At 42.4% G+C, this 20,991-nt stretch overlaps 1 protein-coding gene and 1 long non-coding RNA gene across 3 annotated transcripts in view; one reads left to right on the forward strand and one right to left on the reverse strand.

The window, feature by feature from the left end:
* The window catches only part of LOC309387699 (pro-opiomelanocortin-like), a 28,484-nt gene extending 15,127 nt beyond the window's left edge, over positions 1–13,357 (reverse strand). The window contains exon 1 of the mRNA XM_081944423.1: positions 13,262–13,357. The gene's annotated coding sequence lies outside the window, so the exon portion shown is untranslated. The remainder of the gene's footprint in view (positions 1–13,261) is intronic.
* Positions 1–20,991, forward strand: part of LOC309388545 — a 114,943-nt gene that overhangs the window by 86,250 nt on the left and 7,702 nt on the right. The window lies entirely within an intron of this gene.

Raw genomic sequence — 20,991 nt, forward strand, 5'->3', positions numbered from 1 at the left:
ATATGGCTGATCCCCTTGTTCCCTTCTCTACTTTTTGGGAAACAAAGTTGTCTGCTAGGTTTGTTAGGAACCTGTTGGATCTTCCACTTGGTGCGGAGTTTGTTTCCCAGTTGATGTCAGGGTAGTTAAAATCCCCCACTACTATTGTGGTGTGCTTCCTAAATACCTTAGTTAGCTGACTAGCAAAAAGTTCATCTACTTCCTCTGCTTGGTTGGGTGGCCTGTAGTATAGACCTATGGCAATGTCATTTTCCTCCCAACCTTTAATATAGACCCAAATGCATTCAAGATAGTTCTCATCATTGTTGTGCTCTATTTCTGTAGAGAGATAATTATTTCTTATATATAGTGTAACTCCACCTCCTCTTTTATTTGGTCTATTTCTTTTAAATAATTTAAATCCTTCTAGCTGTATGTTCCATTTGTTGGTTTCATCCCACCAAGTTTCTGTAATGGCAACAATATCGTATCAGCCCTCTTTTACTTGAATTTCTAATTTGCCCTGTTTATTCCTCATACTCTGTGCATTGGTGTATAGACACTTGAGTCCATTTTGATTGACCCTGTGTTTACTGTCTACATAACCTGTGTTATGCCTGACTGCCCCAATTTTCTTGCCACTTGTATGATTCATGCACATGGTATGGCACTCACTATTAAATGCTTGGTTTTGCTTGACAGCGGGAATGATAATCTTACCCGCACAAACATCTTTGTTACATGCACTCATAACCCTATGAATTTTAGATTGCTGGGGACAGAAATGTTCTTTATCAATTAATTCTCTGTCCCCGCTGTTCAGTTTAAATGTTTATCCAGAAAAATCTGAATTTAATGCCATATAACTCAGTCCCTTTCTTGGATGGGTGCAAACCATCTCTTTTGTATAATTTTTCATTGGACCAGCTGCAGACATCATGACTAATAAAACCAAAGCCTTCCCTTTTACACCACTCCTTTAGCCACACATTAAACTCTGCTACACACTGGCCCTTCCCTTTTTGTTCCTTATATACTGGTAAAACCTCTGAAAAGATAAGCCTATAACCTATACTACTAAGTGCATACCCCAAGCTCTGGAAATCATTCTTCACAGAAAGTACATCTTTTTGGGACAGATCATTTGTGCCAAGATGTATAATAGCATCAACATCACAGTCCTTACTTTCATTCTTGACTATTTTAAGAATATGCCTCTTGTCTCTGCTGGCAGTAGCACCTGGCAGACACCTGACCTCTTTTAAAACCTCCATATCCTGTCCTAAATTTACATCCCTTATGATTGAATCACCAACCAGAAGGTGACTTCTCTTTTTGCATACCTTGCTCTTCTTGTGTGACTGATGTGTGATACCTGGTTCCCCATTTCGCCTTTCTGAAGTAAGTTCTTCATTTTGGACCACGATCCCCTGCTTATTTGAGTCATCATTATCACAACTACTTGACCTATCTCTTTAGTGTCCCCATTAGGGTCAGCAAGGGCGCTATATCTGTTATGCTGGGTCACAGCAAAAGCTTTGTGTTTATGGTTCTCACCCTGCCCTCACATTGTTTTCATTTTCCCAAATACCAAAACAAACTTTATAAGCTTTCTTAGGGCATAGATGTGATAGGCAGCTACAGCCTAGCTCCTTGTTTGGAAGTATGCACACCTGTCCAGAAAAAGGTCAAAAGTAAGCAAGACTAGTAGAGAGCCTCCTGAAGGAGGGGAGATCTGAGAGGCTGTCAGGTGGAAAGCTAATAAACTGGTGCATAGTAATTTTTTGTTCACCCCTCATTCAAGCATTCTATGAATAAACAATCTCCATGACAGCCCAGAACTGAGAGTGCCCAAAGCATGTTTTCAGAATTCCAAATGTTCTCATCAACCCCCAAAGGGTGAGAGTTGAAAGTTGAGTCTTTAGTATTAAAAAAAACTAAAGTTGAGTCTTTAGTATAAAAAAAAAGATTTATAAAGATCTGAATGGCATAAGATTGGAGTACCTAAAGCAAAACAAAGGATTCAATGTGATTAAAGTCCCTCGGGATTCCGCCCAGAGCTCTCCAGTCCCTCACATTGGCAGGAGAAAACAGAAGGATGGGGGTAAATATCAAATTTATCCTCTCCGATAAAGGACATATAGTTTCTGAAAGCAATATTCACTCACAGTCCTCATGGGGGTGTGTATTAAATATCTCCAGGAGCAAACAGGAGGTGAGAGAAGGGAGTTACTGAGCAGAAAATGATTATCAGACTCTCATTCTAGAGGAGGTTTAAATCATCAGCTAATCGAATGTCTTAATTTTTTGTTGAAGTTTTAATGGCATAATGTGCAAGTTGGACCTTAGCAACCCTTTTTATAGATTAAAGCAGCCTTTCCCATCCCAATGCTCTCCAGATGAGTTCAACTAACATTTTCAGCCAGCATGGGTGAAAGAAGCAGGATTATAAGAATCTTCCAAATCATGAGGAGGACATCAGGCTGAGAATGACCATTTAAGGGCCACAGGAGCCCAAAGCAATGGAGAAATGTACTGTATGTATGCACAACAGATAAATAAACAGGTTTTTTTAAAGAAAAAATATCTTGTAGAAGATAAATTAAAATAGAAATCAGGGGAACACACTGAAAGGGGGTTGTTCTTTAATCACACTCACAACCTGACTTTCCACAGAACTATTTTGTTTGTTTATTTGTTTGTTTTGCCGAACATATACAAGATAACAGGTATAAGTATAAACATAAACATGAAGAAAGGAAATGAATACAGATAAACGGAAACAACAAGATTAAAAGGGGGTTGTTCTTTAATCACACTCACAACCTGACTTTTCAAACTGCCCCCAGCCTGCCCGCAGACAAACGGCAGTAAAATACAAGAGGAGGCCAATTTTGTACATGTGATTTCACTTGTAAAGTTGCTTATTAGTCATCTTTCACCTTAAAATACATGAGTCATAAAAATGATTACATATGGCTAAGACTCTTGCAGGCTATTATCACTGCTACCTTGTACCAAAAAAATTCCCATAACCTTGGAGATAAGTTGAAATTTTAGAATGAAATGATAATTTAGTTTAACTGACACTGATTTTCAGAGAGAGATGGGGCTGACTGCTTGAGATTATTCCCTACAGACGCTATCTGTAGGGAATTCATGCTAGTGGAAGATTCAATGCCAGCATTAGGGGCTTCCAATTTTAGCAGCCTGAACTATCTTGGGAAACATTATGCTTTGATGGAAGGCTATTTGGGTACTCAAAACGGGCCCAATCAAAGGCCAAGCTATTGTCTTGACTTTCACCTTTGCACATCTCAACAGAAAGTAGTTTAGGTGTCTAACTGGTAGTAACAAATCAGTTTCACAAGGATGACATTCAGAGCAATAAAGAATTTGGATAGGGAATGCAGAGATAGAGAACCACGTTTTAAGCACTATGACAGTCTCTGTGCAAATTGTGTTCCTGCCCTCCTGCTTTTCTCTTTATTTAGCTTTGTCTGTCATCCTTCTTCATGATTGCTTCTATTTTTAAAGTTTGGACAGAAAAGACCAGACAGATTTTCCTCTTTAGTCCTACTTCTTACCCCTTACTTCTTACTTTTCTGATGCCTTGACTACAATTGTCAGATTATTAATGATGTTCCCTAATTGGCTAATGGAACTCTGAAAGCAAGCAATCAAGCTCAGACAGCCCCAAGGACTCCACCCATTCAGTTAACATGTGAAAAACATTTATCATTCATTTTTTCATCTGCAAATATATTTTACCTCTGCCACATAATGTGAGAAATATGCATATATTAAACTAGAATGTGCTTTGTTTGCTTTCGATTTAACACAGCAGTTGTTTAAGATCAGTAATTAATTCAAAGCCATGGTTTGTTAATGGCTGACCGGAACTGCCTTCAGCTAAACTAAAGATGAATTGATTAAAATCAGGATTATTTGTCTGCAAAAATTACTCTGGTTTGGACCAGAAAACATGCTTAAAACAAACCATTATTTGGGGTACTGATACGCTTCACAGTAGAGGGACGTGGTGGCTCAGTGACTAAGACGCTGAGCCTGCCGATCAGAAAGGTTGCCAGTTCGGCGGTTCAAATCCCTAGTGCCACGTAACGGAGTGAGCTCCCGTTACTTGTCCCAGCTTCTGCCAACCCAGCAGTTCGAAAGCATGTAAAAATGCAAGTAGAAAAATAGGAGCTCCCTTTGGTGGGAAGGTAACAGCATTCCCTGCACCTTCAGTGTTTAGTCATGTTGGCACATGACCACGGAGACGTCTTCAGACAGCCCTGGCTCTTCGGCTTGGAAACAGAGATGAGCACTGCCCTCTAGAGTCGGGAATGACTAGCACATATGTGTGAGGAGAACCTTTACCTTTACCTTACGCTTCATAGTATAACAGCCTATTAGTCAATGCTGGATAATAAGTAAATTCAAAATTTCAACTATTGCTTCCATGATTGAGTGTTTACATAAAGTTCAGGATAGGCGTATTCAGCACCCTAAACCTGGCACTCTAATGTCCTTCTGGCTTTTTATTCTTAAATCCATTTTGCCTAGAAAAATAACCCAATCAATCTAACTAGTGGAGTAGGGGGCTATTATGAAGGTAGATTGCATGCTAGACTAGAGGTCATAAAGAAAATAAAATATTCAACCCGTTAATGCTGCTGAAAATAGAAAAAGTATTTGTTTTTTAAACAAAGGCTAGAAAAGCTGGGGGAAGAGATTGGATATGAAATAAAGGCTTTTATCTTCCCAATTGCCTCTGGAAAAAATTAGAACCTCAAGCTGGAACATTCCAAAAACCTTGAAAGAAAGGATAGTTTTGTTTCAGGAAGTCTTCCATTTCTGCAAAAGTTGAATAAACTGTTGAACCAGGAATATTGCATTAAGTTTTCAATTTCTGTTGTTATGTGCCTTTAGTTGGCAGTTCTTTATTTTTCTTACAAATTAGCAAATTATATTTCACATCTGCCTTTCAATGCATCCCAAGAGCGTGCATGAGAATATTCCCCTTTTTATTTTTGGTGACTTATATTAATTTGAAACTGCAAGCAGATCAGCAGCAGCTTCTGCCAGACACCTTGTATTTTTTCAAAAATAAAATTATTATTTGCCTACAATCTGTAGTTGAACAAGTTCTCTGTTGAACATCTGCATTTTGAATACATAAAATTTAAAATGTTTTATAGTTTGTTAAAAAAAACCAAAGGTTTTTTTAAATCTCATATGAGATTGGTTTATCAGCAAAAAATGGCTGAATCCTCTAGTACAGGTCTTGACACAGGGTCAGATTCATTATAAACATTATTTCCTCTTTTTTCCCTTTTATTTCTTATCTCTGACATCAGCGTGGGGTTTGAAAATACTATTTCATAGGTGACAACTGTTGCCAGGTCAAACCCTGTCCTCTTCTTTTAGATATTAGCATATATCGTAGCAAGTCTCCTCTCTGGTCCGTCGCTACAGCGGGAAACAGGTATTGTTCTGATTGGTCGAGAGGCGTACCCGCTTCCTATAAAAGGGGAACCCTCCGGCCACAGAGCAAGCTGGATCACTACTACTACTAATAAAGAGCTGATAAGTCACTACGTGTCCGCAGTCTGTTCTCTCGTTGCCCGAATCCAACATTGGCGACGAAGGTGGGAACGAGAGACAGATAGGACGAAGAGAGCTACTTCAGAATCTCAGGATTCGATCCAGCCCAGGAATTCGGCAGAAATTCTGGCAGCCATCTCAGGACACCGCAGCGCGGCAAATTCAAACGAAGAGAAGATGGCGATGCACACTCCCCCCGCTCCATTCGACCCGACAAACGACAAATGGGAGGCTTTCATGATTCGCTTCGAGTGCTTTCTCGAAGCGAACGAATACACGGGGATAACCGATGCCCAAAAGAAAAACATCTTCCTCGGCTACTGTGGGCGAGAAGTTTTCAACACGGCCAGAGACCTCTCCGCGCCTACTCCGATACAAGCGGTATCATGGACGGCGCTGCAACAGACTCTACAGACTCATTACGCGCCAAAACCTTCCCGCCACGTTTGCCGCCAGGAATTCAACACGCGGAACCAGAAGGCGGGAGAATCAATCAACCAATATGTTGCAGCTCTACGTAAAACAGCGACTCATTGCAAGTTCAGGGATCTGGACGAGCAAATCCTGGCAAGACTTGTGTGTGGGTTAAAGGACATTTCGCTACAGAAAAAACTATTGGCCAACCCAAATTTAACCCTCCAAATAGCACTCAACGAAGCAAGAGCATCCGAGTCAGCGGAAAAATCATCGGAAACAATACAACGCGGGTTCAACATAAGCCAGCCAGCACCCAGACACACCAGAGTCCACTACGAGGACACCGACCCAGGCTACGAGGATCCCGAGTTCGAGGACTGTCACCTGATGCGGAGCAGTCACATGAGGCCTGGGGGAAGACCCGGATTCCGTTTGCCGCCCTGCGCAAGCTGCGGAGGGAATCACCCCCGGTCTACCTGTCGGTTCAGGAACGTTGTTTGTTCACACTGTAACAAACTTGGGCACATCGCACGAGTGTGCCGGAGCGAAGTCCCTGCCTCCTCACGGCAGCCTCCAATGTATCGCCAACAGAAGCCCAACCCAGGGGCTTGGCGAAATCAAAAAGGGCGCCCAGAGAGAAATCCACAAGTGTTTACCCAGAGAGACAATTCCCATAGAGCTGAAAGGGCGTATTCCCAGAGAGATTACACACAAAGAGCTGAAAGAGCGTTCTACCAAGAGGCTCAACAAGAGTATTGTCAGGATACGGATGCGGAGATAGAGTTGACCCAGAGAGAGGAATTGCGAACCTATCTCACCACAATAAGTCAGGTCCGCACCAAGCGGCCTAAAAAGCTGAAAGTCACAGTCCTCTTGGAGGGCTCTCCTTGCGAGCTGGAAGTTGACACAGGATCGTCCCTGACGATCATTTCATGGGCATCCATGAAAAAGGCTATCCCTAGCCTCAAAAAGAGCCAACTACGCGCACCAGACATCCTGCTAGGAGACTACCAGGGGAACCGAGTCCCCATTGTGGGCCAAGGCACGTTCCAAATTCATTTCAAGGACATCGTACCCCAGCTGCCCGTGACCATTGCCAGCGCTCCGTTACAGAACCTTCTAGGACTAGATTGGTTTGAAGCCTTGGGGTTAGAAGTCACCGGGATCAACGCCGTGGAGAACAGCAGCGCTGAACAGATTTTTAAGGAGTTCGAGGATGTGTTCAGCCCCGGTCTTGGTAAGTATGTGGGTAAACCAATCTCATTCAATTTAGACCCCAAAGTGGTGCCAATCCGACTTAAACCGAGACGAGTGCCTTTTGCACTCCGCCCAAAAATAGATAAAGAAATAGATAAGTTAGTTGAGCAAGGAATCCTTGAGCCGGTGGATCACGCGCGCTGGGAAACTCCCATTGTGACCCCAGTTAAACCAGACGGGTCCGTCCGCATCTGCGCGGACTATAAATGCACAATTAATGTCGCACTACAACAAAGCGCATATCCTGTGCCAGTGGTGCAACACTTATTGCACTCGTTGGGGCCAGGAAAGATATTTGTCAAATTAGACATGGCACAAGCTTACCAGCAGTTGCCCGTGGATAGCGCCACAGCGGAGGCCCAAACTATAGTGACGCACAGAGGAGCATTCAAATGCAACCGGCTACAATTCGGTGTGAGTATCGCTCCAGGTCTGTTTCAGAGCGTCATGGAATGGCTTTTGCAAGGGATACCGGGAGTCGTCCCATATTTCGACGACATCTTGGTGTCCGCTGCAAATGAGGAGCAACTATTAAAAAGAGTCAGAACTGTTTTGGCCAGAATCAGAGAGAAGGGTCTCCGCCTCAAAAAAGAGAAATGCCAAATTAACGTGCCTAGCGTAGAATTCCTGGGATATAGAATTGATGGACAGGGAATACACCCCACTTCAAAGATAATTAAGGCGATCCAGGACGCCCCCACACCACGAAATCAGACCGAGTTGCAGGCCTTCCTCGGACTACTTAACTTCTACAGCGTTTTTCTGAGACAGAAGGCGACCGTTCCTGAACCATTACATCGACTACTCCAGAGGAACGCAACATGGAAATGGGGACGATCCGAAGCAGCAGCTTTTGCCGCAGTAAAGTGCCTGCTCACCACCGACTCGCTGCTAGTGCAATACAGCCAGACCCTACCGCTGGTATTGACCTGCGACGCATCCCCATTCGGAGTCGGCGCAGTCCTGAGCCACAGGATGCCAAACGGGAACGAAGCACCCATCGCTTTCTACTCCAGGACTCTTTCATCAGCCGAGAGGAATTACAGCCAAATGGACAGGGAAGCGTTAGCTGCCGTTGCTGGAGTAAAACGTTTCCACGAATACCTCTACGGCCGGGATTTTGAACTGATTACAGATCATAAACCGCTGTTGGGACTTTTGGCGGGAAACCACCCCACACCAGTCTCCCTTTCTCCACGCATGACCAGGTGGACTGTTTTCCTGGCCGCGTACTCATACAAGTTAATTCATCGACCGGGCTCCACTCTAGGACATGCAGACGCACTCAGCCGTTGCCCACTTCCAGACCTCTTGCCAGACCCCACTCCCGAGGTACCGGTATTGTTAATTGACTGTTTGGACTCAGGACCGGTTTCTTCCTGCGACGTTGCCAGATTCTCTGCTAGGGACAATATAATAAAGCAAGTGCAAACCTGGGTTTGGAGGGGGTGGCCGAAAGGAAACGTGGGCCTGGAATTCAAGCTATTTTGGGGGAAACGAGATGAACTTTCTGTGTTGCAAGGTTGTTTATTGTGGGGGGATCGAGTTGTTATTCCTTATGCGTTACGTAGGAATGTTTTAGAAGCATTACATGTGGGGCATCCGGGGATCGTGAGAATGAAGGCATTAGCAAGAAGTTATGTTTGGTGGCCCAACATGGACAAAGAAATAGAGGAATGGGTGGCCACTTGTGATCCATGCCAAGAATCGAGACCAGCACCCCCGGAAGCGCCCGCCACTGAATGGGAGAAGCCTAAAGCACCTTGGTCGCGAATACACATCGATTTCACAGGGCCAGTCCAAGGTCAGACCTTCCTTATAGTTGTGGATGCATACTCCAAATGGTTAGAAGTAGTCCTAATGACTTCAACCACGGCAGTCATTAAGGTTCTACGGCGACTTTTCGCCACTCATGGCCTGCCCGACCTCCTGGTCTCCGATAATGGGCCCCAATTCACGGCCATGCAATTCGAAACGTACTTAGCAGGTCAGGGAATTCGGCATGCCCTCGTCGCGCCATTCCATCCGGCTTCAAATGGACAGGCGGAGAGGATGGTGCGATCCGCAAAAGAGGCCCTCGCTAGGATGGGTCCAGGTGATTGGCAAACACGCATTGACCATTACCTCCTAATTCAGCATATCACCCCCAGCGCAACGACGGGTAGGAGCCCCGCTGAACTACTCATGGGCCGCCGTCTACGGTCTCACCTGGACCGTCTTCACCCAAATTACTCTGCCACATCGCCCCCAGACTCTACAAGCAAAATTCGGAAATTTAGCATAGGGGATTCAGTATACGCCCACAACTATGCAGGGGGAACATTGTGGATGCCGGCTAGGGTCATTGGCATCACGGGTCCACGATCGTATTTGCTAGAACTTGAAGATGGACGAAATTGGAAAAGGCACATCGATCAACTACGAGGTCGCCTGACACACTCCGACCTACGGGCTGCAGACGAAAACTACCTGCCAGCACAAAGTCAGCCATCCGAGGATCCCAACACAGAAAATCAGGACACCTGTGAGCCCAGGGTAGAACAACAGGTCAAAGGCGAAACCGAACAAAGCCCAAGCGACGAAAGCCAGCGGATCCCCGAACGCAAAACAGAAAAAGCAACCGATCCTGAACCCACTCCTAATCAACCAGAACTGCGGCGTTCCACCCGTGTAAGGCAAACACCCACTTATCTTAAGGACTATGTAACAAACCGGAATACTCCGTCTAAGAGGGGAGGGGTGTTAGATATTAGCATATATCGTAGCAAGTCTCCTCTCTGGTCCGTCGCTACGGCGGGAAACAGGTATCGTTCTGATTGGTCGAGAGGCGTACCCGCTTCCTATAAAAGGGGAACCCTCCGACCACAGAGCAAGCTGGATCACTACTACTACTAATAAAGAGCTGATAAGTCACTACGTGTCCGCAGTCTGTTCTCTCGTTGCCCGAATCCAACATCTTCCAATCTTTTCCATATACAAGAGACAACTAGACTGGCAGTTGTAACTTATTATAACGCTGCTTGGAAGTATGCTGTTTTAAAAAACATAGAGCAGCCTCATACTACAGAGCCCTCTCCACCATCAGAGCTTTGAGAAATAGGCTGCAAAAAATCGAGATGATTCACAGAGATACTAAAAGAAAGATAAGATTCTACATTTAGGTAAGAAAAACCAAATACACAGGCATAGAATAGGCAGTACCTGGTAGAAAGTTAGCACCCAGCCCTCTCCTAGAAGAATGAAATATCCTAGGAAATATTAAGAAGGCGGAATATTATATTTCCCTGGATCAGAAATGGAGAAACATGTTTTTAGGCAGGAAACAGGCTCACTCTTAATAGCCCCCACTTTCTTAATGGGCCATTAAGGTGCCCAAGCCAGTCTATTCTACATAATAAAGAGTTCTCCCCTTCAGCTCCAGAGTGATGGGATTAAGGCATGATAGTATTAGCCCTTTACCCCATTCAACACATGGCACCTGGAAACTCAAACTTGGACTCAGAACAAAGCCTAGAGAGTTGCCCCTGCATGGCCCCATGGGAGTCTGACAACCAATCAGAATACATTTCTTACACAGGAACAGGAAACAGAGAGGTGGGGCTGAACAGAGAGTATAAAGCCAGGAACTTTCAGCCCTTCTTTCTCTTCTCTTCTTCTTCACTCAACATGGAGGCATGTGATCACCTTTTCTGTTCATGACTCAAGCCATGTGGTCCTGTCCACCATTAAACCATCCTTCCAAGCAGCCTCCATGTCTCCAGTGTCTTTTTCCCCACTTGCAGCTGAACCCAGAAGGACATTTCTTCCAACACTGGCTCAATAGAAGTAACTCTGAGAGGGATCTTGAAGTCCTAATGGACTCCCTTCAATAGGAGACAGCAGTGTGCTGCAGTTGCCAAAAAAGCCAATGCAATCCTAGCCTACGTTAACTGACTGAAAGAATCAAGATCACAAGAAGTGCTAATACCACTTTATAATTTTTTGGTAAGGCCACACTTGGAACATTGCACCCAGTTTTGGTCGCTACAATATAAACAAGATATTGAGAATCTAGAAAGACTGCAGAGAAGAGCAACATTAGGGGACTGCAAGCTAAAACATAAGAAGAATTACAGGGACTGGGTATGTCTACTTTAACGAAAAGAAGAACTAGGAGTGACATGATAGCAATGTTCCAATATCGGAGGGGCTGCCAGAAAGAAGAGGGGATCAACCTAGTCTCCAAAGCACCTGAAGGCAGGACAAGAAGCAATGGATGGAAACTAATTAAGGAGCGATCCAATGTAGAACTAAGAAATTTCCTGTCAGAACTATTAATCAGCAGAACGATTTGACTTCATAAGTTGTGGGTGCTCCAACATGGAAGTTTTTAAGACAACTATTTATATGAAATCGTGTTGGGTTTCCTGCTTGAGCAGGGGGTGGACTAGAACACCTCAAATGTCCCTTCCCACTCTGTTATTCTGTTATAGTAAAAGAGATACAGGAAAATAATAATTATTTGCTTATACTGAGTTCCATTCTCCTGGTTGTTTACATGCCACATCTGATAGCCCTAAAATATCTTTATTTTTATTATTAGGTTAAGTGTGGCACAAAAAAACATAAAGTCTTCTAACTTACAAATTAACCATTTTCTCTTAGCTGAGGTGCTACAAATGTTGAAGCTAGTAAGGAGAGCAGGGTGCCTGGGTAAAGGCCACATGTTGTTGACATAGTAGTGCTGTAAAAGTAATGGGGGTATTGGATTACTCAGCCACGTAATTGATGGCATTTGGGAGAAGGGCAACATTAATTTAAGAGAAAGGCATTGTGTGTAAATAAACTCCACAATCCTGATGAACTTCGTGCATTCAGTTCAACTCCAGCAGATGCAGAATATCTCAAGAGACAACAAGAATAATGAGGGAAAAGATTGTTTACACCATTGATAATCTAAGGCTCCCAAATCTGTGGTAATAATAAGAGTTACCATTATATCTGTTTAAGAGCTAGAAAAATCTGTCTTTCAGTTTATTAACAATTTATCCAGGCTGAAATCTAAAAAGATTGTAAATCTGCAAGATTCCATGTTGGTTTGTCTTTTTAAAAAGGTTGAAACCTTCCATTTTCAACCTTTATTTGTCCACATGAGATTCTGCCGTTCTCTCTCAGCTAATCCCATGGGCCTGCTTCTCTGCTAATTATTAATAGATCATAGAATAACAGAGTTGGAAGGGAACATGGAGATCATCTAGTCCAACTCCCTGCTCAAGTAGGAGAGTTTATACCATTTCAGACAAGTGGCTGTCTAATCTCTTCTTCAGTGATAGGGCACCCACAACTTCTGAAGGCAAGGCACTCCACTGGTTGATTGTTCTCACCATTAGAAAATGGGTTGCTTCTCTTTGATTACGTTCCATTCACTGGTTCTTGTCTTACCTTTTAATTAACTAATAATTAGTTCTCCTAGAACTAAGGAGAACTTTCCTGACAGAACAATAAATCAGTGGAAGGGCTTGTCTTCAGATGTTGGAAGCTTAAAAAAAAGGAACTGGAAAATCATTTGTCTGAAATGCTATAGGTCTCCAGCTTGAGCAGGATATTGGACTAGAATAGTGGTCCCCAACTATTCTAGGGGAGGGGAGAACAAGGGAACTGGGCCAGATGAGTAGCAGGCCGGTGCACATGTGCGCAGTTTGACTTGCACAAACGATGGGCCAAGGTGCATGCATGCAATTGCTCACCGGCCCTCCATTTGCGCAAATAGAGCTACACACATGCAAGTCAAGCTGCAGGCCCATGATCCAGCCAGCGACTCCCATGGCCCAATTCCAAATAGGCCACGGCCTGGTAGTGAGCCATGGCACAGAGGTTGGGGACCCATGGACTAGAAGATTTCCAAGGTCCCTTCCAACTCAGTTATTCTGTTACATTTTGGCCCATATCCCTCTCTACTGTCTGGATCCAGTTGCCACAATCCTGGATCACTTACCCAGTTTTCTCTCTCCCATTTGCCTACCTTGACTTCCAGCCCAGGATGTAGTGTTCCTTCTTCCTTCCTGCTCTCCAACCATACCCTGTCTTGGATCCACATTTCAGTTGTCTTCAGTCTTCCTCCATCTCTCACTATTAGAGTTGCTCTGTTATTATAAGATACGAGCACCGAAGAAGTTTCACATTATATGTGAGTGTGTATCTCTGTGATTGGGTTGGGAATGCATATACAAAATGAGTGGGACTTTGGTTACAACACCACACCCACCCCCTTCCAGATTCAGACCTCCTTTCCGAAAACGCCTCTGCACCATATTTTCCCCTGCCAGTTACTATCTAAAGCCAGAATACAGTACATCACTATCTCTTGTGCTTTGAGTAATGTGTCATAGATTTCATTTCAAAATATAGAGGGACCAGGAAAAAGAAAAGTTGGCATGGCCAGGAGAAAAGCTAAAAAGGATTTGATTTACTTTAGACTTCATTTAAAATCTTTCTTCTTTGATCACTTAAGCATCCTTGGAATGCCCGAGCAACCCGAATTGTGCACTGTCTCCATGGAAGTTAACTTGCCTTGTCTCCAGGTCATGATTTATGGAGCCTTGTCCTGCTATTTCCCACACCACAAAACATCTGGCAGCCACAAAACACAACCAAAAGAATAGGAATAAACCATTATAATGACAGTAGCTCTCTGCAAAACATAACCAAGGACTGGTTTTCATTGAGGGTTGCAAGGGAAGGACCCCATTATGAAAGCCCCTTCCCCCAACATTGCACAGATAAAAACTGACAATCCATGAAACTGCAATTTCCCATCGATTTTTATCCCCACCTAAAGGCCAACCTAAAAAAAGATCTTTTTAAAAAAAAAATCCTTGCAAAAGAATATTTTTAAAAGATAAAAATATTCTTCTAATTACAGGTATGTTACAAATCCTAGCATGAAGGGAGAAGAAGATTAATCACTAGGTTTTTAAACTTAATCTGATATATGTTGCAAGGGTATTTTTAAAAACACCATTTTAGATTTTGTTAAAGAGCTTATTTCATCGCTGCTGCTTTTAATTGCTAACCTGCTATTTGCCCATGTTGTTGTGATGTTATTAATATTTTATTAATATTGATTTTTTTATTAATGCCTTATCAGTTATATACACATTTTATAGATAAATGCATAAATAAAAAGGATAAGATCTGAAAAACAGTCTATGTAAAGATACTGAGAAGCAGAAAGCAGATACAAATTAAAGCAATTTAAATACATTAGAAGTTTGTTGAATATATCTTCCGACATTTTCCTGCATTCAGCTGATCTTCGTGGTGAAGGGAATCCTCATGAAATTTAGAAAAGCCTTCTCCAAAATGCTTAAGAGTTATATTTACTGGGCAGAGAACAGCTGTTTGCAAGAGAGGCTGAAAGTTTTGATTTTTTTTGTTCTCCCATTTTTCCAAAAATAAAGTATGATATCTTCTAACCCAGGTGAAAATGTGGGTTTGAAATAGGCTGGAAGCAATGGCCGATAGAGATGAATGGCACCAGATTGTGAAGGTTGTGTTACAAGAAAGCACAATATTGTTTTCAGGATCTTTCCAGGGGTTTTGAAAGCTTCCACAGACAGCAAACTAAATCTTTACAAAGCATCACATCACAAGATCTTCATTGGAAGTGATAGTATTACAAAGTCCATCTACAGCTAATTCTTCAAGGCTGGCAGGGGCGACCCATCAGTCTCCTAAATTCTGTCTGATCATATTTTAATTATGTCACTGGGAAATATGAGGAAGGACATGAGTTCCCCTACCACTATAGCCAAAAGTAGGGGGAGATATAGCATTGGACAGTCAACTGGACAGGTAAAGAAAAATGGGAATAAAATTTTTGGGTCTATTACTTCTTCTGATTCCCATTCCTCTCCCCTGTCCAGAGGTTTGTTGCCTGGTTGCTTGCCTCAGGGCAGCTGATATTGATGTTGAATGCCAGGTCAATACAGAGTAAAGTATACAGTATTGCAGTGATGGCTAACCTTTTTGTCCTAACATACCGAAACCACACCTCCCCCCCCCCAGCCTGTTTTGGGCCTAGCAGCATTTGACAGCTGACAGCCCTTTTTATACTAGAGCTGTCAGACACTGAACCAATAGAATGGCTGCATTCTTCCGCCAGCTGGCTGCTCAACCAATCAGGGGCCGGCAATTATAGTCAATGGCATCGTAGCCTCGAGGACTTAACAAATATCACTTTATAATGGCTTGAAAAGGCCACACTTGGAATACTGCATTCAGTTTTGGTCGCCACAATGTAGAAAAGATGTGGAGACTCTAGAAAGAGTGCAGAGAAGAGCAACAAAGATGATTAGCGGACTGGAGGCTAAAACGTATGAAGGACGGTTGCAGGAACTGAGTATGTCTAGTTTAATGAAAAGAAGGACTAGGGGAGACATGATAGCAGTGTTCCAATATCTCAGGGGTTTCCACAAAGAAGAGGGAGTCAAACTATTCTCCAAGGCACCTGAGGGTAGAACAAGAAGCAATGGGTGGAAAATAATCAAGGAGAGAAGCAACTTAGAACAGAGGAGAAATTTCCTGACAGTTAGAACAATTAATCAGTGGAACAGCTTGCCTCCAGAAGTTGGGAATGCTCCAAGACTGGAAGTTTTTAAGAAGATGTTGGATAGCCATTTGTCTGAAACAGTATAAAGTTTCCTGCCTGGGCAGGGGGTTGGACTTGAAGACCTCCAAGGTCCCTTCCAACTCTGCTATTGTATTATTGTATTATTTGTTTCTGGGTATATTCATGTTTATAAGCATATTCAAAACTAAGCTGTTCATGGATTGCCTCAGGAAATTGAAATTCTATTTGTAGCTACTGCATATTATTTGATATAATCTGTCGTTATGGTATGTAGATATTATTGCTTTGGACATTTTTTTTAAGAAAGGCAACATAAGGAGAAATCTATAAAAAGCATGGATTGATAATTTTTCTCATTTGGAAGATGCTCAAATGGCCTTGGTTAGTAGTTGCAGAGGATGACAGCTCAATTCTCTCTAGACTCATTTCTCCCAAAAGTTTCTGGCTCCATATTTGGACTATATCATGAAAGCAGAGTCTTTCAGAAAGTTGTCCTGTCATAAGAGGGTTCCCCCAAATTCTGGAGCTATGGCTAAAAAAAAAATCAGCTTACCAACTTGGACAAATCTTTATTAGATGAAACAGAACAGAATGATATCAATTAGGAAACAGCTATATGGGTGTTCTGTCTTTTTAGTTTGATGCCTACATCTCTCATGGCAAACTCAACACACACTCAAACTTATTTTCTTAAAGCTATTTTCCCTTGGAAAAAAATGTGTCCCACCAGATAATTTTTAATTTTTCCCCCAGACAATTATAACTCTTCCCCACTATTCTATGAAGGTCACTCCTATACAGAGGTTGGCTGCTACGGGTCCGCCTGGGTTTAGGAGAAGCATAGCTAATGTCATATCCGGTTCCGAGAACCTCCAAATCCCATCTCTGGCTGGCTCTGCTCCATCCACCCCTCCCACCCCATCCCGCCCCTCCCAGGTGTCTCCACAGGGTCCGTTTTGGATGTGAGGTAAGTGCAGGGCCCGTGTGGAGGCTTCGGGAGTGGGATGGAAATGGGCCTTCCAGAAGTTCCAGAAGGCCAGAAACAGGCCTGTTTCCAGCTTCCAGAGGGTCTCCAGAGCCCGGGGAAGGCAGTTCCCACCCCCAAGAGTCGAGGAAAGTTTCCAGAGTCCAGGGAAAGCAAAAATGCCCCCCCCCTGTCATGTTTTATATATATTATAGATTGCAAGTTTTTAGAGTTACACTTGCACAAGTAATTAACACACCATGATAGTAGTGTATGTTCCATTTTTATCTGTTATTTTACATTTGTTCTGCTAGCATTTTATCTCATTGGTATTTGAATTTGCTTTTGTGTTGTATTTTTTCAAGTTTTACTAATCAACAATATTTCATTCCTAGTCAATACTATTTCATTTTGTATATTCAAGTACCTAGAATGTACATACATATAAAATATAAAATAAACTAATTAATATTTTGTAAATTCAATATAGCAAGTTATTTTTTTATATTCAGAGTTAAAGCATTAAAATCTGCAATACAATATATGCAGGCACAACAGCTACCTTTATCATAAAAATTTAAAAACTGACTCTGGTGCTTCTCCTACCTTCCTTTGAAGGGAACAAACTTTAGCTACTCTTTATTTTCCAAGGGATGTGGCAGGTAGCATGACTTGGTTAAGGGACGTGGTGGCTCAGTGTCTAAGATGCTGAGTTTGTCGATCAGAAAGGTCAACAGTTCAGTGGTTCGGTGGTTCGAATCCCTAGCGTCGCGTAACGGAGGGAGCTCCCGTTACTTGTCCCAGCTTCTGCCATCCTAGCATGTAAAACTGCAAGTAGAAAAATAGGAACCACCTTTGGTGGGAAAGTAACAGCGTTCCGTGCCAGCTACATGACTATGGAGACATCTTCAGATAGCTCTGCCTCTTCGGCTTTGAAACGGAGATGAGCACTACCCGCTAGTGTTGGGAACGACTAGCACATATGTGTGAGGGGAACCTTTACCTTTTTATGACCCGGTTCGCCTTCTGGGCTTGGAACAGGGATGGGTTCCGGCTGTCGCTACTGCCAGTTTGCTCAGGGACGTGACGCACCCGCGTTTAATGCGCAGTGCAACAAAGATTGCTCTGTGCATGCGCAGAAGGCAAAAACAAGATGGCGGTACCTACGGCGCCTCCAAGAGAACCCAGTTCGGGGTTATGAACAGGCCTGGGTTGCTGCCGGTTCCAGTGACCCAGGCCACCAAGTTACTACCGGTTCAGCCAAACTGGGCCGAACAGGTAGGAACCCACCTCTGGCTTGGAAGCTAAACAGAGTTTGTTCAGTAAGGGAGAGAATATTAGATCAAGGGACCTAATAGGAGGACCTGCACATACTGAACAGGTAGTTCTCAACTTTTCATTTAGTGAATGTTCGAAGTTGCAACAGCACTAAAAAAAAGTGACTTATGACTGTTTTTCACACTTACAACCATTGCAGTATCCCCATGGTCACATGATCAAAATTCAGACGCTTGGTAACTGACTCAAATCTATGACGGTTGCAGTGTCCCAGGGTCATGTGATCCCCTTTTTACAGCATTCTGACAGGCAAAGGCAACAAGGAAGCAAGATTCACTTAACAACTATTCTACTAACTTAACAACTGCAGTGATTCACTTAATAACCATCTCGCTTAGCAACAAAAAAGTTGGATTCAGAGGTGGAGCTAAGTCGAAGACTAGCAGTATTCAATGGGAAGGGAAGAGAATGGCAAAATACTTCAGGTATTATTGCCAAGGAAATGGCATGGTTGCATTCATGTAGTCCAGTGTTTCTCAAACTTGGCGACTTTAAGTCCTCTGGACTTCAACTCCCAGAATTCCCCAGCCAGCTATGCTGGCTGGGGGATTCTGGGAGTTGAAGTCCACAGGACTTAAAGTCGCCAAGTTTGAGAAACACTGATGTAGTCAAATACTTGCTTCAAAAGTATCTGTAGCGTTTTGCCTTTTGAAAGAGATAAATGTCCTTGTTTGCCTGTTTATTATGATGTTATGATGATATGAAGCATCAGCTCTTCTTTTTCCCCCAAAAAGCAATGTGACACATAAAAACAGAAGGAACTTAAACAAACACTTGGGCGTAAGTGTAGGGGAACATCAACAATGAAAAGGTCATTGGATTAAAACTTTTTTTATATCTCTTTTAAGACTCCATCTAGCTGGCAAAACAAGTGTTTAATGAGCTTGGCAAAATATCACTTTGGTTAGGTTTGACACATTCAAGCTAGGATGCAACAGCCGGAATATTCTGTATCCAAATATTTCCACTTACATTTCCTTTCCAGTATTGAAAATAAGCTCTGGCATTTTCAGTTGGAAGGACAGAAAAATAAGATTACATTGTTTTTAGCGATATAATCATTTTAATTTATTTATTTTTCATTCTGGTTTATATTATGTCTTTCATATGGGACTTCAAGCATTCAGAAGGTAAGTAAGAAGGCAGAAAAATTCCCTTAACTTGATTTTTTTTCCCTGCAAGATCTGGAGCTGTTTGCATTCATGGCAATTCTGCCACTGATGTCAACTTCTCAATACCGAAGCTCACAGTGAGGCCACCGGTTTGAATTTTTTGCTGCTGGTACTTTTTCTCTTGATAACCAGAAAAAAGAATTTTAACAGAAGAGTGAAATACACTTTTCAGGGCTATTTCTGATCTCCCACTAATCTCCCACCAACCTCCCACTATTAATAAGAATCTCACTCTCATTTTTTAGGAAACTTTTAAAGCATGGATTTTCCCATTTGGCTTTAGAGAGTAACATAAGAGTGGGAAGTATACCTGATTTGGGATCAATCAGAGTGTCTCCATGTTAGAAGATGCCATAGTTTCTTATAATTCTTTGTGTTGAATTTATGTTAATAAGGTTTAATGAGTTGTTCAGCAATTTGTGGTGTTGATGTAAGCTGCTTCAAGTGGCACAATTGAAGCACCACAAAAGCAGTTGCAATGTATAAATAAATATTTCTGATTGTATTTTGCCTCTGATCCAATGGCTCACATGCCTTACTTTTCAACTAATTTGATGATTGTAAAACCTTTGGACAGTCAACCAGAGGCATTATGCGCATACCACACACACAGACACACACAAATACCATAATTTCCAAGCAGTACAAAGGGGGGGAGACAATATTAAGATGCCATACACGTAACCAAAGCCAACATTTCTTTTCCACTTTTTTCTGGCACCTCAAGCATATTGGAAGGCTTGCATGTGCTATTTTTTCCTTTTGTTTCTCCATGGAAATGCCTCCAATGTTTGACACTCAAAAGTTTTGTAGGGTAAGACTGCAAAAACAAGATGTTCAATAGGACCAGTTTTGGCCCTTGTTTTGTAGGTTGCCCACTTCTGTTGCCCACCTACATGTTTATATTACTCTCTAAAACCATGAAGACTAGAATCTTGTTTGACTTTAATCTATTACAACTTGTTTTGCGCTACGCACTTACAAAATCAGATTCCAAAATACTAGAGTGCCCATTAGTGATGATTTAGGCAATTAAGTAAGATGGTGAGTAGATAAAAGAGATAGACAACGTCTGGTCCTTGACCTTTCCCAAGATTTTTTTCCATTTGACTAAAATTCTCAAGAGCCATTACATTGATTTCACTTATTTTCCTTTTCTTCTGAATCCTGCACAAACAACTCAGAGCACAGATTAAGGATGGCGAAATATCCATTTCTGTTTCCCTTGAGAGATAGAATCACCAGCTTAATTTAGCTGAAGTGGGTAGTTACCAGCATGGATGGAGAGGAAGGACCTTGATCTCAACATTGCATTGTGAGTTGTTAATTTAAAGCAGGAAGAAATTGCTGGACTAAGAGCTTTTCTGATTTTCATGGCCTGTTTGTGCTGCACAGCAGCCATTAGATTTCATTAGTTTAAAGGTAAACTATGAAAGTTGGAGAAACCAGCTAAAATCAGGAAAGTTGGAGGTCAAATCTATTTTGAAGCATATGAACAATATGACAAACGTGTTGGGAAAGGACATAAATTAGCTCCTTTGAAAGACTGGGGATACAGTTCTTCGTTTTAAGAGAAAGGTAATCGTAATGGATTTTATAGGGTGGGGAATTTAACCTAATCACTTGCAATTAATGGAGGCTGATCA

The sequence above is a fragment of the Natrix helvetica genome (genome assembly GCF_964273705.1).
Source record: "Natrix helvetica genome assembly, chromosome: 2".
Taxonomy (NCBI): domain Eukaryota; kingdom Metazoa; phylum Chordata; class Lepidosauria; order Squamata; family Natricidae; genus Natrix; species Natrix helvetica.